The 17,788-nt window shown below is 45.3% G+C and overlaps 1 protein-coding gene across 2 annotated transcripts in view; it reads left to right on the top strand.

Moving 5' to 3' along the window:
- Nucleotides 1–17,788, top strand: part of LOC124007057 (LHFPL tetraspan subfamily member 2a protein-like) — an 84,783-nt gene that overhangs the window by 15,639 nt on the left and 51,356 nt on the right. Inside the window, exon 2 of one of the 2 annotated variants that reach the window (XM_046317332.1) lies at nt 16,936–17,012. The exons of the other annotated variant lie outside the window; for it this stretch is intronic. The gene's annotated coding sequence lies outside the window, so the exon portion shown is untranslated. The remainder of the gene's footprint in view (nt 1–16,935; nt 17,013–17,788) is intronic. 2 annotated transcript variants of the gene reach the window in all.

The following is a 17,788-nucleotide window of genomic DNA, read 5'->3' as shown; positions in this document are numbered from 1 at the left end:
TTCTTTAACCTTCCTCCTCCCCTTCATCTACACTGCTTGAAGTGGATTTAACAAGTGACATCAATAAGGGATCATAGCTTTCACCTGGTCAGTCTACTGTATGTCATGGAAAGAGCAAGTGTCCTTATTGTTTTGTACACTCAGTGTTGAATTATCTGCAAGGTCCCTCAGTCCAGCTGTGAATTTCAAGCACAGATTCAACCACAAAGTCCATGGAGGTTTTCCAATGCCTCGCAAAGAAGGGCACCTATTGGTAGATGGGTAAAAATACATAAAAGCAGACACTAGTTACTCCAATATACTAACCTAAATGACAAGAGTAAAAAGAAGGAAGCCTGTACAGAATAAAAAATATTCCAAAACATCCTGTTTGCAACAAGGCAGTAAAGCAAAACCGCAAAGAAATTTGGGAAGACATTGGGAAAGAAATGAATACAAAGCGTTATGTTTTGGTCAAATCACGACACATCACTGAGTACCAGTCTTCATATTGTTAAGGAAGGTGGTGGCTGCATCATGTTATGGGTATGCTTGTGATCGGCAAGGACTTGGGAGTTTTTTTTAAGGGAAAAAAACGCAATAGAGTTAAGCACAGGCAAAATCCTTAACAGTTTCTACCTTGAAGCCGTAAGACTGCTGAACAGTTCATCAAATGGCCCCTCGGACTATTTGCATTGACCCCCTTATTTTATTATTATCTTTCGAAGTCTTTTATTGACAATTATATGAAGTTGATGCAAAGAGTCAATATTTGCAGTTTTGACCATTCTATTTCAAGAACTCTGCAATCCGCCCCGGCATGCTGTCAATTAACTTCTGGGCCACATCCTGACTGATGGCAGCCCATTCTTGCATAATTAATGCTTGGAGTTTGTCAGAATTTGTGGGGTTTTTGTTTGTCCACCCGCCTCTTGAGGAATGACCACAAGTTCTCAGTGGGATTAAGGTCTGGGGAGTTTCCTGGCCATGGACCCAAAATATCGATGTTTTGTTCCTCGAGCCACTTAGTTATCACTTTTGGCTTATGGCAACGTGCTCCATCATGCTGGAAAGGGCATTGTTTGTCAACAAACTGTTCCTGGATGGTTGGGAGAAGTTGCTCTCTGAGGATGTGTTGGTACCATTCTTTATTCATGTCTGTGTTCTTAGGCAAAATTGTGAGTGAGCCCACTCCCTTGGCTGAGAAGCAACCCCACACATGAATGGTCTCAAGATGCTTTACTGTTGGCATGACACAGGACTGATGGTAGCGCTCATTTAGTCTTCTCCGGACAAGCTTTTTTTCCGGATGCCCCAAACAATCGGAAAGGGGATTCATCAGAGAAAATGACTTTACCCCAGTCCTCAGCAGTTCAATCCCTGTACCTTTTGCAGAATATCAGTCTGTCCCTGATGTTTTTCCTGGAGAGAAGTTGCTTCTTTGCTGCCCTTCTTGACACCAGGCAATCCTCCAAAAGTCTTCGCATCACTGTGTGTGCAGATGCACTCACAACTGCCTGCTGCCATTCCTGAGCAAGCTCTGTACTGGTGGTGCCCCGATCCCGCAGCTGAATCAACTTTAGGAGATGGTTCTGGCGCTTGCTGGACTTTCTTGGGCGCCCTGAAGCCTTCTTCACACCAATGAACCATTCTCCTTGAAGTTCTGGTTGATTTCGGTGCAATCTTACTGGCAGCAATACCCTTGCCTGTGAAGCCCTTTTTGTGCAAAACAATGATGACGGCACGTGTTTCCTTGCAGGTAACCATGATTGACAGAGGAAGAACAATGATTCCAAGCACAACCCTCCTTTTAAAGCTTCCAGTTTGTTATTCAAACTCAATCAGGATGACAGAGTGATCGCCAGCCTTGTCCTCGTCAACACTCACACCTGTGTTAACGAGAGAATCACTGACATGATGTCAGTTGGTCCTTTTGTGGCATAGCTGAAATGCAGTGGAAATGGTTTTGGGCGATTCAGTTAATTTACATGGCAAAGAGGGACTTTGCAATTAATTGCAATTAATCTGATCAATCTTCATAACATTCTGGAGTATATGGAAATTTCCATCATACAAACTGAGGCAGCAGACTTTGTGAAAATTTATATTTGTGTCATTCTCAAAACTTTTGGCCACGACTGTAAGAGATATATCCACCTTTCAGCAGGACAATAACCTAAAACACAAGTCCAAATATACACTAGAGAATGCTCCTGAGTGGCCTCGTTACAGTTTTGACTTAAATCAGCAATACAATCCATGGCAAGACTTGAAAATGGCTGTCTAGCAATGATGAACAACCAACTTGACAGAGCTTGAAGAATTTTCAAAAGAATAATGTGCAAATATTGTATAATCCAGGTGTGCAACGCTCTTAGAGACTCACCCAGAAAGACTCACAGCTCTTAGAGACTCACCCAGAAAGACTCACAGCTCTTAGAGACTCACCCAGAAAGACTCACAGCTCTTAGAGACTCACCCAGAAAGACTCACAGCTCTTAGAGACTCAGCCAGAAAGACTCACAGCTCTTAGAGACTCACCCAGAAAGACTCACAGCTCTTAGAGACTCACCCAGAAAGACTCACAGCTCTTAGAGACTCACCCAGAAAGACTCACAGCTCTTAGAGACTCACCCAGAAAGACTCACAGCTCTTAGAGACTCACCCAGAAAGACTCACAGCTCTTAGAGACTCACCCAGAAAGACTCACAGCTCTTAGAGACTCACCCAGAAAGACTCACAGCTCTTAGAGACTCACCCAGAAAGACTCACAGCTCTTAGAGACTCACCCAGAAAGACTCACAGCTCTTAGAGACTCACCCAGAAAGACTCACAGCTCTTAGAGACTCACCCAGAAAGACTCACAGCTCTTAGAGACTCACCCAGAAAGACTCACAGCTCTTAGAGACTCACCCAGAAAGACTCACAGCTCTTAGAGACTCACCCAGAAAGACTCACAGCTCTTAGAGACTCACCCAGAAAGACTCACAGCTCTTAGAGACTCACCCAGAAAGACTCACAGCTCGTACAGACTCACCCAGAAAGACTCACAGCTCTTAGAGACTCACCCAGAAAGACTCACAGCTCTTAGAGACTCACCCAGAAAGACTCACAGCTCTTAGAGACTCACCCAGAAAGACTCACAGCTCTTAGAGACTCACCCAGAAAGACTCACAGCTCTTAGAGACTCACAGCTCTTAGAGACTCACCCAGAAAGACTCACAGCTCTTAGAGACTCACCCAGAAAGACTCACAGGTGTAATCAGTGGTGAATGGGATTCCAACATGAATGGCAAAAACATTTCTAAATACATGTTTTCCCTTTGGCATTATGCGGTATTGTGTGTAGATGGTGGAGGAAAAAAAAGGACATGTAATCCATGTTGAATTCAGGCTGTAACACAACTAAATGTGGAATAAGTCAAGGGGTATGAATACTTTCTGAAAGCACCGGATTACTTCAAATGAATGATAACAATTGGATGACTTTGGGCGATTCAGATAGCAACAATTGGATGACTTTGGGCGATTCAGATAGCAACAATTGGATGACTTTGGGCGATTCAGATAGCAACAATTGGATGACTTTGGGCGATTCAGATAGCAACAATTGGATGACTTTGGGCGATTCAGATAGCAACAATTGGATGACTTTGGGCGATTCAGATAGCAACAATTGGATGACTTTGGGCGATTCAGATAGCAACAATTGGATGACTTTGGGCAACAATTGGATTCAGATAGCAACAATTGGATGACTTTGGGCGATTCAGATAGCAACAATTGGATGACTTTGGGCGATTCAGATAGCAACAATTGGATGACTTTGGGCGATTCAGATAGCAACAATTGGATGACTTTGGGCGATTCAGATAGCAACAATTGGATGACTTTGGGCGATTCAGATAGCAACAATTGGATGACTTTGGGCGATTCAGATAGCAACAATTGGATGACTTTGGGCGATTCAGATAGCAACAATTGGATGACTTTGGGCGATTCAGATAGCAACAATTGGATGCATACTTTATTCCAATATTTTCACAATTCAGGGATATTTATTCCAGTGGTGGAAAATGTTGTCACACAAAAATGGTCATACTTGAGTAATAGTAAAAATACCTTAATAAAAAATGACTCGAGTAAAAGCGAATGTCAGCATGTAAAATACTACTTGAGAAAAGTCTAAAAGTATTATGTTTAAAATATACTTAAGTATCAAAAGTAAAAGAACAAATAATTTCAAATTCCTTATATTAAGCAAACCAGACGGCACAATTTTATTTTCTTTTTCTTTTTTCTATCTACGGAGAGCCAGAGGCCCATTCCAACACTCAGACATAACGTACAAACAAATCATTTGTGTTTTGTGCGTCCGCCAGATCAGAGGCCATAGAGATGACCAGGGATGTTCTCTGTTTAGTGAGCCCTCCAGATCAGAGGCCATAGAGATGACCAGGGATGTTCTCTGTTTAGTGAGCCCTCCAGATCAGAGGCAGTAGAGATGACCAGGGATGTTCTCTGTTTAGTGAGCCCTCAGATCAGAGGCAGTAGAGATGAGCCCTCCAGATCAGAGGCAGGGATGTTCTCTGTTTAGGGAGCCCTCCAGATCAGAGGTAGAGATGACCAGGGATGTTCTCTGTTTAGGAGCCCTCCAGATCAGAGGCAGGAGATGACCAGGGATGTTCTCTGTTTAGGGAGCCCTCCAGATCAGAGGCAGTAGAGGGATGTTCTCTGTTTATGAGCCAGATCAGAGGCAGTATGTTCTCTGTTTAGTGAGCCCTCCAGATCAGAGGCCATAGAGATGACCAGGGATGTTCTCTGTTTAGTGAGCCCTCCAGATCAGAGGCCATAGAGATGACCAGGGATGTTCTCTGTTTAGTGAGCCCTCCAGATCAGAGGCCATAGAGATGACCAGGGATGTTCTCTGTTTAGTGAGCCCTCCAGATCAGAGGCCATAGAGATGACCAGGGATGTTCTCTGTTTAGTGAGCCCTCCAGATCAGAGGCCAGGGATGTTCTCTGTTTAGAGCCCTCCAGATCAGAGGCCAGAGATGACCAGGGATGTTCTCTGTTTAGTGAGCCCTCCAGCCCATAGAGATGACCAGGGATGTTCTCTGCCAGATCAGAGGCCATAGAGATGACCAGGGATGTTCTCTGTTTAGTGAGCCCTCCAGATCAGAGGCCATAGAGATGACCAGGGATGTTCTCTGTTTAGTGAGTCCGCCAGATCAGAGGCCATAGAGATGACCAGGGATGTTCTCTGTTTAGTGAGCCCTCCAGATCAGAGGCCATAGAGATGACCAGGGATGTTCTCTGTTTTGTGCGTCCGCCAGATCAGAGGCCATAGAGATGACCAGGGATGTTCTCTTGAGAAGTGAGCGAATTGGACCATTTCGCTGTCCTTCTAAGCATTCAAAACGAGTACTTTTGGGTGTCAGGGAAAATTTATGGAGTAAAGAATACATGATTTCTTTAGGAATGTAGTGAAGTAAAAGTCTAATATAAACAGTAAAGTACAGATACCCCCAAAAACGACTTAAGTAGTACTTTAAAGTATTTTTACTGAAGTACCACTGATGAATTCCCACAGTAATTTGTTATGGATCCATTCAGTTAAGAAAACTGTGCATGTGGTGGGCTGTGCGAAGAGATGGGGGAAGTCTAGAACTGCCAGGAGGATAGATGTAATGGGCGCTGCCTAGCAACCATCAAGAGGCTAAGAGCGTAGTGCGTGTGTGCCATTACAGCTACAATTCCTACTGAGCCGCAGGCAGAACTTTACCAATCACGACTAGGTCGGTTGGCGGGAAAGAAAAGTAGAGACTTTGTCGCCGGCAATACCGTTGGTACATAAAGAAAGGTCGGTGCTAAGTGGAAGGTGTATTAGAGACATTACAGGCTCCATGATGGCCTTGTTAATGTAAAGCCATCAGTGTGGCCTCGGTGTGGCTTCTTTTCTGCTGAGAAGTATTCAATTCCAATGGAATACAATAGAATTGGATCACAGTCAATACTCAGGAAGAACAGAAATAGGATTAATCTCGACCTGGAAGGAAGAGTGGAAGGAGGAAATGTGTCTGGTCCAATAGTGGATGTTTTCTCCTGGGAGAGTCGGGGTTGGCCCAGGTCCATTACAGGAGTGTTAACCTCCCCATCCGTTATTATAGGACAGTTATTAGGCCTCTGCGCGAGTGTGTCCATCCTAAGTCTATCAGAGAACACATTATAGCTCAGACACACCGGTGGGATTTGTCAAACGTTTGCCTCGCGACAGTAGCACCTCTGAACAGAGTGTCGGCTGTCAATCACCCCAGCAACTTAATCAGCCTCTCAACCTTGTTAAAATACTCCCAACAAGAAGGTAACGTTGTCTGGCAATGTGTGTTGCTTATGGTCTCGATTCCAAAGTTAGCTAGCTAACTGTGCTAACGTTGCTTTTTCTTTTGTAGAAAGTACTTGATGATCATAGCCAGATGGCCACAGCTAGATAACTGATGACGGAGAAACTATTTCTTTCACTCTCCAAAATCTTGGAGGAATGATTTTGTTTTGTGTGCACTTAGCTAGCTACCATCCCATAGCCCACATTGCATATGAAATGTGACTGGCTCATGTCATTTAGTCGTGGATGTACGGAGAAAATGCCCTCTTTTTCCCTCTTTGTTGTCAAGTTGTTGGCCATTGGCAAGCTTTGCTATTCTACATGTAGAAAAGGCAAGTCCCCCGCTACTGGATCGGCGGCAGGTACCGCTTTTGTTCTAGCAAGAGAAGGAAAGGCCTTCCACTTTGATAAGTACCTGTCAGTAGTCTATCGGCAGTGAGATTCTTGGTTCATGCTTCAGTCTCTCCCATATTCACAGCACTCTTTAAATCTGCAGGCCAAATGTATTCACTAGTGTGTGCGTGTGCGTGTGTGCGTGTGTGTGTGTGTGTGTGTGTGTGTGTGTGTGTGTGTGTGTGTGCGTGTGTGCGTGTGTGTGTGTGTGCGTGTGTGTGTGTGTGCGTGCGTGTGTGTGTGTGTGCGTGCGTGTGTGTGTGTGTGTGTGTGCGTGCGTGTGTGCGTGCGTGTGCGTGCGTGCGTGTGCGTGCGTGCGTGCGTGTGCGTGTGTGTGTGTGTGTGTGTGTGTGTGTGTGTGTGTGTGTGTGTGTGTGTGTGTGTGTGTGTGTGTGTGTGTGTGTGTGTGTGTGTGCGTGTGTGTCAGCCTCTGCAGTCGTATTGTGTTGCATATTTATGCTCTGTTCTCCTGCCTTGGCTGCATGCAATCAGGAAAGTCAGCTCATTCTCTCAGTTGGAACAATGAAGTCAACTAAGTCAACTAAGCAGCACACAGGCCAGAAGCCCCCCAGTCATTGAGTTCATAACCATTCTCTCCTCTCCTATCCTGGCAAGAAGAGTAGTGTGCTGCTGGAAGGTACTGTGTCTTTGTTACAGATGTGTTTGTGGTCAGATATTTTCCATCAGGCAGTAGCTGGCCTAGCGGAGAGAGAGACAGGTCCTCATTGTTAGGCTGATGCTGCCCAGCCATCTGTGCAACTCCACAGCCTCTACTTTGCTCAGCTATTAGAGTCATCACTGCAAGCTGATGTAATCTGTCTCTGTGTGTGGGCAACACACATGCGCACGCACAGACACACACACATGCAAGCACAGTGCAACATACACAAAATACACACACCTACAACACATGAAGGAATACATACAACTTACACACATACAAGGTACACACACCATCATAAAGACGGACATTAAAGTGTGTGTTTAGCCTAATCATTACGTTTGCTCAAAGTCTGTAATCAACAACGTGCATATTGCCTAAGGGTGGTTTGCACACCTTGTATTTCAACATTACAGCTGGTGTCCTGTCTAAATGGCCCAAGTCGCACAGCAGTGAAGTGAAAGTGTGAGTGTATTCAGGCGAACAAGGATGATTTTGCAGAGGCAACTAAACACTCTTGGAAGTGATGATGTCATTAAAAAGGGACTGTTTTGCTTGGATCTGTACTTCAGTTTCTGTTGAACTTCTCTCACACATCCAGTTTGTTCCTTAGTCTATGCCTCTTGATTGGGGCAGCGAGGCAGTCTGTCTGTCTGTCTGTCTGTCTGTCTGTCTGTCTGTCTGTCTGTCTGTCTGTCTGTCTGTCTCTCTCTCTCTCTCTCTCTCTCTCTCTCTCTCTCTCTCTCTCTCTGTCTCTCTCTGTCTCTCTCTCTGTCTCTCCGTCTGTCTGTCTGTCTCTCTCTCTCTCTCTCTCTCTCTCTCTCTCTCTCCGTCTCTCTCTCTCCGTCTCTCTCTCTCTCTCTCTCTCTCTCTCTCTCTCTCTCTCTCTCTCTCTCTCTCTCTCTCTCTCTCTCTCTGTCAATTCAATTCTTTATTGGCATGGGAAACATGTGTTAACATTGCCAAAGCAAGTGAGGTAGACAACATACAAAGTGAATATATATAATATATATATCTCTCTCTCTCTCCCCTCTCTCTCTCTGTCTCTCTGTCTGTCTGTCTGTCTCTCTCTCTCTCTCTCTCTCTCTCTCTCTCTCTCTCTCTCTCTGTCTCTCTCTCTCTCTCTCTCTCTCTCTCTCTCTCTCTCTCTCTCTCTCTCTCTCTCTCTCTCTCTGTCTCTCTGTCTCTCTCTCTCTCTCTCTCCCTCTCTCTGTCTCTCTCTCTCTCTCTCCCCCTCTCTCTGTCTCTCTCTCTCTGTCTCTCTCTCTCTCTCTCTCTCTCTCTCTCTCTCTCTCTCTGTCTCTCTCTCTCTCTGTCTCTCTCTGTCTCTCTCTCTCTCTCTCTCTCTCTCTGTCTCTCTCTCTCTCTCTGTCTCTCTCTCTCTCTCTCTCTCTCTCTCTCTCTCTCTCTCTCTGAGGCAGCTAGCTAGCCCTGACACCAAACGGAAGCTCAGCGGCACCACAAATCCAAAGCTTTTTCCTTTTCCTCCTCTCGTCTCTTTGAAGAGCTCCTGGCAAGGCTTTCAAAGGCCCTGGTCTCCTCTCTGGTCTCCCAACGTAATGTGTGTTAAATGTAAGACAGCTGGCCAGCAGAGTAGGAACAGAACAGAGTTTATAGCTTGGTTATTATTCTGCATAAATATCATTGGTTGTGTTTGTCATCTCAGTATTTCAACATTTCTCTTACAATATGCAGTCGTATGCAGTCGTATCCAGGGTTACTCTTGCGATAAGTGCCATGGGATGTTTTGTGACCACAGAGAGTCAGGACAACCGTTTAACGTCCCAGCCGAAAGACGGCACACTGTGCAGGGCAGTGTCCCCACTGCCCTGGGGGATTAGGATTTTCTTAGACTGGAAGGAAGAGTGCCCCCTAGTGGCCCTCCAACAGCATCTGGTCTCCCATCTAGGGAGCGACTAGGACCAACCCTGCTGAGCTTCAGAGGCAAGCCAGCAGTGGGATGCAGGGTGGTATGCTGCTGGTGATGCAGGGTGGTATGCTGCTGGCGATGCAGGGTGGTATGCTGCTGGCGATGTCTGCAGGCGTTTCTTATAGAGTGGAGTCAGAATAAACACATCGAATCAAACTTTATTTAAAGCCCATTTCACACGTATCGCAATTAGCGATAGCAACACATTTTACACAACCCTAATGGAGTCATGCGTAAACATTCTTCACAGTGTATGTGTGTCTTCCTTGCAATGAATGTATATCCCATACTTGGAATAAACAGTTATTGAATTACCATGGATATTGCCCGTGTGTCCAAGACGTGCACATGGACACATACTGTGCATGAAGGGTGACTATTGGTCAAGACGACCAACTATGTGTTTGGTGTTGTGTAAATAGTCATGAGCAGCTATGAAAAACATTGGAGAACACGGTTTTTCCAGTTCAGTTTACTGTACGCGTTCATCTGATACACAGGAAAGCACTGAGAGTGGAGGAGTGCCAGTGTGTAACAGATGGAGAGATATGATACAGAAAGCGTCTTCCGAGGAAGCGTTCTGTCTCTGTGATATTTGTCTCCTCAACTCTCTGCCTTTTCTCTACATTTTGATCCCTACCTTTCACTTTCTCTCTCACCCCCTTGGTCTTTCAAACACACAGCCAGGTGAGAGGTGTGTGTGTGTTTTAGTGTGCGCGTGTGTGTGAGAAAGAGAGTAAAGAAATACTGACCATCGCTTCTGTCGTTCGGCGATTCAATCACAGCTTGAGAAACGTTTAGGACCAGAGAGACTCCCCCAGTAAGCCCCCTCATTCCCCACTCCATCACTTCACTTCCCCAAACACCTCTTCCCCGAAACCCCTAACGGCTGTAAGAGAGACCCCACTGTGGTGGGGTTGGCCACAGTGGACATATTATACAGGAAATCTCAGAGGACATCTTATTCCCTATACTATGTTACGCAGCCACACACTTCTATGCTCCACTATCAGGAGAGAAACGGTGTACGATTTGACCGAGCTTGTCGTAACTGTGTGACTGGGTAACTGGGTTGTGATTAGTGGAGGGAAAAGCCTCTTGGCCGGGGTCATTTACTGTGACCTGAGTGTTCAGCTCTGTTATCGGGAAATACTCCGCAAGAACCTCGAATCGACACTGTTCGGGTTCAGCTGAGTAACGACGTCAAATGGCACATGCCCGCACACGAACACACACTCGGACACACACACGAACACACACTCGGACACACACACGAACACACACTCGGACACACACACGAACACACACTCGGACACACACACGAACACACACTCGGACACACACACGAACACACACTCGGACACACACACACAAATGGAAACCTAGAAAGCCTTCAGAGGGGACGTGTGAAGTGTATGTGTGCATTAAACATTACGGTATGATGATAAGAACATTTACATTTACATTTACGTCATTTAGCAGACGCTCTTATCCAGAGCGACTTACAAACATGATATCTCACTCTACTTGGCATGCCTCTGGGTGGAGGTGGTGCCAGTAGGGTTGGTGAAGGACCGATGCCCTGACTTTGCTTCAGTAAATCTGAGTTGAAGGGGTGAAATGCACTCTCCTTTCAAACTGACAATGGTAGTCTGTGTTCTAGTGGCCTAGGGCCAAGGCAGGTGTCAAGTGTTTGAAGAAGTCCTGAGTGCTCTCCGGGGGCAGTCTATTGATAACCTTGATAGCCCAAAGGGGTGGGAAATATCCCACTGATAAACCTATTAGGCTGTTCACTCACCTGATTGGCTGAGAGCTGTTGTTGGCCAGATGTTATCACAAGAGCAGCTGGATCCAGTCACGGATAATAAGGCTCTCAGACCCCCCCCCCCCCCCAAACAAACACTCCCGGCATAGTGTCGGATGTCAGTCATCTTTCTAGTTCTCCTCTAGCTCTTGTCCTCCCAGAAAGCCCACAGATAACATTACTGCCTCACTATCACAATAGCAGACCTGCCACACAACAAACAGGATCTCGTTGGGATCAGGAGATGGACAACAAAAAAGACCTATAGGAAATGAACGGTTGTTTATGGATCGTTCCTTTTCCTCAGGAAGCTGAGATCATGATATACTGTAGCCGTTGAGACATTTATTGCAGGATATTGATTATTGAAGTGGTGGACATTAAGTAGAGTGCTCCTACTTTAAGCCATTTTGTAGCTGATGGCTGGACACAGAAAGTGTGAATCTGTTGTCAGGCGGGGGGGTTATTGGACCCCCGTTAACAGACTTGATTGTTCCCCCCAATTGAGGTGGTGTGTTCTGAAACATATGTCTTCATAGTAGGCTACTCACATTCAGAGTGGAGGAAGCTATTAACACAGCTCTTCATCCCCCTGTTTCATCACTAACCGCCCAAAAAAAGCAAACAGAAGCACTGTCTTTGTGAAGATGGTTGTGGACAACACATTAAGAACACCTTCCTAATATTGAGTTGCACCCTTTTTGCCCTCAGAACAGCTTCAATTCTTTGGGGTATGGACTGGCCCATGTTGATGCTGACCCATGTTGACTCCAATGCTTCCCACAGTTGTGTCAAGTTGGCAGAGGTGGAAAAAGTACCAAATTGTCATACTTGAACAAAAGTAAAGATACCTTAATAGAAAATTACTCAAGTAAAAGTGAAAGTCACTCAGTAAAATACTACTTGAGTAAAAGTCTAAAAGTATTTGGTTTTAGATATACTTAAGTATCAAAAGTAAATGTAAATGCTCAAATATACTCAAGTATCTAAAGTAAAAGGACAAGTATAAATCATTTTAAATGCCTTATATTAAACAGCGCAGACGGCCACATTTGCTAGTTTTTTTGTTTTTTACAGATAGCCAGTTGCACACTCCAACACTCAGACATCATTTACAGATAGCCAGTTGCACACTCCAACACTCAGACATCATTTACAGATAGCCAGTTGCACACTCCAACACTCAGACATCATTTACAGATAGCCAGTTGCACACTCCAACACTCAGACATCATTTACAGATAGCCAGTTGCACACTCCAACACTCAGACATCATTTACAGATAGCCAGTTGCACACTCCAACACTCAGACATCATTTACAGATAGCCAGTTGCACACTCCAACACTCAGACATCATTTACAGATAGCCAGTTGCACACTCCAACACTCAGACATCATTTACAGATAGCCAGTTGCACACTCCAACACTCAGACATCATTTACAGATAGCCAGTTGCACACTCCAACACTCAGACATCATTTACAGATAGCCAGTTGCACACTCCAACACTCAGACATCATTTACAGATAGCCAGTTGCACACTCCAACACTCAGACATCATTTACAGATAGCCAGTTGCACACTCCAACACTCAGACATCATTTACAGATAGCCAGTTGCACACTCCAACACTCAGACATCATTTACAGATAGCCAGTTGCACACTCCAACACTCAGACATCATTTACAGATAGCCAGTTGCACACTCCAACACTCAGACATCATTTACAGATAGCCAGTTGCACACTCCAACACTCAGACATCATTTACAGATAGCCAGTTGCACACTCCAACACTCAGACATCATTTACAGATAGCCAGTTGCACACTCCAACACTCAGACATCATTTACAGATAGCCAGGGGCACACTCCAACACTCAGACATCATTTACAGATAGCCAGTTGCACACTCCAACACTCAGACATCATTTACAGATAGCCAGTTGCACACTCCAACACTCAGACATCATTTACAGATAGCCAGTTGCACACTCCAACACTCAGACATCATTTACAGATAGCCAGGGGCACACTCCAACACTCAGACATCATTTACAGATAGCCAGTTGCACACTCCAACACTCAGACATCATTTACAAACAAAGCATGTGTTTAGTGAGTCACTCCAGACTCAGACATCATTTACAGATGTTCTCTGTTTAGCACACTCCAGACTCAGACATCATTTACAGATGTTCCAGTGAGTCCTCCAGACTCAGACATCATTTACAGATGAGCCAGGGATGTTCTCTCCAACACTCAGACATCATTTGACAGATGTTCCAGTTTAGCACACTCCAGACTCAGACATCATTTACAGATAGTTCCAGTGGTCACTCCAGACTCAGACATCATTTACAGATGTTCCAGTTTAGTGAGTCCTCCAGATCAGACATCATTTACAAACAAAGCATGTGTTTAGTGAGTCCTCCAGATCAGAGGCAGTAGGGATGACCAGGGATGTTCTCTGTTTAGTGAGTCCTCCAGATCAGAGGCAGTAGGGATGACCAGGGATGTTCTCTGTTTAGTGAGTCCTCCAGATCAGAGGCAGTAGGGATGACCAGGGATGTTCTCTGTTTATTGAGTCCTCCAGATCAGAGGCAGTAGGGATGACCAGGGATGTTCTCTGTTTAGTGAGTCCTCCAGATCAGAGGCAGTAGGGATGACCTGGGATGTTCTCTGTTTAGTGAGTCCTCCAGATCAGAGGCAGTAGGGATGACCAGGGATGTTCTCTGTTTAGTGAGTCCTCCAGATCAGAGGCAGTAGGGATGACCAGGGATGTTCTCTGTTTAGTGAGTCCTCCAGATCAGAGGCAGTAGGGATGACCTGGGATGTTCTCTGTTTAGTGAGTCCTCCAGATCAGAGGCAGTAGGGATGACCAGGGATGTTCTCTGTTTCCTCCAGTGAGTCCTCCAGATCAGAGGCAGTAGGGACGACCAGGGATGTTCTCTGTTTAGTGAGTCCTCCAGATCAGAGGCAGGAGGGATGACCAGGGATGTTCTCTGTTTAGTGAGTCCTCCAGATCAGAGGCAGTAGGGATGACCAGGGATGTTCTCTGTTTAGTGAGTCCTCCAGATCAGAGGCAGGAGGGATGACCTGGGATGTTCTCTGTTTAGTGAGTCCTCCAGATCAGAGGCAGTAGGGATGACCAGGGATGTTCTCTGTTTAGTGAGTCCTCCAGATCAGAGGCAGTAGGGATGACCAGGGATGTTCTCTGTTTAGTGAGTCCTCCAGATCAGAGGCAGTAGGGATGACCAGGGATGTTCTCTGTTTAGTGAGTCCTCCAGATCAGAGGCAGTAGGGATGACCAGGGATGTTCTCTGTTTAGTGAGTCCTCCAGATCAGAGGCAGTAGGGATGACCAGGGATGTTCTCTGTTTAGTGAGTCCTCCAGATCAGAGGCAGTAGGGATGACCAGGGATGTTCTCTGTTTAGTGAGTCCTCCAGATCAGAGGCAGTAGGGATGACCAGGGATGTTCTCTGTTTAGTGAGTCCTCCAGATCAGAGGCAGTAGGGATGACCAGGGATGTTCTCTGTTTAGTGAGTCCTCCAGATCAGAGGCAGTAGGGATGACCAGGGATGTTCTGTTGATAAGTGTGTGAATTGGACCATTTTTCTGTCCTGCTAAGCTTTCCAAATGTATCGAGTACTTTTGCGTGTCAGGGAACATGTAAAAAGTAAAAAGTACATCATTTTCTTTAGGAATGTAGTGATGTAAAAGTTGTCAAAAATATAAATAGTAAAGTAAAGTACAGATTCCCCAAGAAACTACTTAAGTAGTACCTTCAAGTATTTTTACTGAAGTACTTTATACCACTGCAAGTTGGCTGGATGTCCTTTGGATAGTGGAAACCTATTGATAGAGGAAACTGTTGAGCGTGAAAAACCCAGCAGCGTTGCAGTTCTTTACACAAACCGGTGCGCCTGGCACCTACTACCAGACCCCGTTCAAAAGCACTTCATTCTGTCATCTTGCCCAGTCACACTCTGAATAGCACACATACACAATCCATGTCTCAATTGCCTCAAGGCTAAAAGAGCCTTATTAACCTGTCTTCTCCCCTTCATCTACAGTGCTTGAAGTGGATTTAACAAGTGACATCAATAAGGGATCATAGCTTTCACCTTGGATTCACCTGGTTAGTCTATGTCATGGAAAGAGCAAGTGTTCTTAATGTTTTGTACACTCAGTGTAAATCTCCCTGGAGTTGAAATCTGTATTTTTTCCTTATGTACCTGGAAATAAGGTGTGTGAAACTGCAGAGCAACCATTGAAACAACCCCAGTGATTCCTCCTTCTAATCTACTCCTTCTCTCTCCGACAGTAAAGCTGTGTTCTGTAAATCAGTTGGCTCTAGATGCCACAGTGTTCCTCTTGAGAACACACACAGTCATTCCACAAATTGAACATTATGACTATAACTACTGTTCCCTGAAGGAGGGAAACCAGGTATAATCCACTATGACGCCTGCCAATGAAAACTTCTCCTCGCTGGAAGCCCTGCCTTAGGTCACGGGCGTGAGGCTCGGATTCATTCCTTCCCGTCACCGAGCCCCGTAACGAGCGGAGCTCAACAGGTCTTGTACCTTGTTTCCCTCCTTCAGGGAACAGTAGTTATATTCATAACGTTACATTCCCTTTCAGTCAGTCAACGTCGGTACAACATACTATGGGGAAATAGGATCATGCCCCAAGGCTGGATCCCAACGGATCCTAAATGAAAACGGCCCGTGGCAGACCACTCAGACCTGACCCCTGGGTATTGTGCACACGGCCCCTTGCCAAGTGTCCCTCTCCTGTCCCAGCTGTCTTTTATGATTATCACGTCACACTGTACGATGTCACCAAGGGTCAGTTCATGGTTTGAGCGAAGGGAGCAGGTCAGAGGATGTTAGATGATGGTGATGGAGCCTGCTGACGAACTTGAAGAGGGAAACTCTGGGAACCAGCCTGACTCTTAGAGCCACTGGACGTCTCCTCTTCCCTCTAAGTAGCACCCACTTGGGTGTTGCCTCAGCAGCTCTGAGGGCCAGAAAGCTCATCACACACAGTTCAAAATAGTAGCTAGTCATCCTCACTATGAGCCCTCTGCCTCAGAACTGATGTTTCTCCCATTCCTCTCACACTTCAGGTCGACCCTTCAAATGATGTTCTCAGAAGATCAGGAATTGCCAGCCAGTATGGCTTTTTAGCAGACACTGCGATTTCAGCCGTCTTATGCCACGATTTAGCCATCAAATTGGCCCTCCCTAGGGCCAGGCCTATAGGAACCAAATCTCTGGCTTCGCTTGCCAAACCTACGACAACAGGGGTGACTAATGTAAGACAGTCTCGTCTTCCAATTGTTTGTTGTAGTGAATCCTTCCTGTTCACACCGAGCTGAAGAGAGGAATCATTGAATGAATGAATCCGAGCCCCTCACCTGTGGAAGGCGGGGCATCCAGCAAAGAGCGGTTTTCATTGGTCTTGTCAGGCGTGATTGTAGATCCTTCAACCAAAATGATTTTTTCTTAAACCTTTATTTAACTAGGCAAGTCCGTTAAGAACAAACTATTATTTTCAATGACTGCCTTATTCAGGGCCAGAATGACAGATTTTTACCTTGTCAGCTCGGGGATTCGAGCTTGCAATCTTTCGGTTTCTAGTCCAACATTCTAACCACTACTTAACCTGTGGTCTCTCTAGAGATGCTGTGGTTTCATAATATAAGCATTTGGCATGTGCACAAGCGCGAGAGCGTGTGTGTCACTCTGTAATGCATCATCTCTGCTGCCTCTACAGGTTCTGAAGACAAGACTTGCATAACCAGGTCTGAAGTGAACTTGACTCTGGCTCGTCCTCAAGACTCCACACAAAAGGTTAGCACATTCTGTACACGGCATGGTCTGAAACATACGAAACAGTAGATCTGAAATCATTCTGAGTCCGATTCTGATTCCAGGATAAATGTATTGACCTCATGGAGAACCTAATTCTGAAACGTAAAGGGATAGTTTGTGATTTTGTCAATTAAGCCATTTATCTACTTCCCTCAGAGTCAGATGAACTCATGGATACCATTTGAATGTATCTGTTCAGTTCGAAGGAAGTTGCTAATGAGGCGTTAGCGCATATTGGACGCAGAGACTAAAAGAGACTATTGGACGCAGAGACTAAAAGAGACTATTGGACGCAGAGACTAAAAGAGACTATTGGACGCAGAGACTAAAAGACTATTGACTAGGAGAGAGACTATTGGACGCAGAGACTAAAAGAGACTATTGGACGCAGAGACTAAAAGAGACTATTGGACGCAGAGACTAAAAGAGACTATTGGACGCAGAGACTAAAAGAGACTATTGGACGCAGAGACTAAAAGAGACTATTGGACGCAGAGACTAAAAGAGACTATTGGACGCAGAGACTAAAAGAGACTATTGGACTAAAAGAGACTAGAGACTAAAAGAGACTATTGGACGCAGAGACTAAAAGAGACTATTGGACGCAGAGACTAAAAGAGACTATTGGACGCAGAGACTAAAAGAGACTATTGGACGCAGAGACTAAAAGAGACTATTGGACGCAGAGACTAAAAGAGACTATTGGACGCAGAGACTATTGGAAAACTAAAAGAGACTATTGGAGAGACTAAAAG

Source organism: Oncorhynchus gorbuscha, linkage group LG20, assembly GCF_021184085.1.
Source record: "Oncorhynchus gorbuscha isolate QuinsamMale2020 ecotype Even-year linkage group LG20, OgorEven_v1.0, whole genome shotgun sequence".
In the NCBI taxonomy this organism is placed as follows: domain Eukaryota; kingdom Metazoa; phylum Chordata; class Actinopteri; order Salmoniformes; family Salmonidae; genus Oncorhynchus; species Oncorhynchus gorbuscha.
Note: the sequence above shows the minus strand (reverse complement) of the source record. Positions and strands in the feature narration are given on the sequence as shown.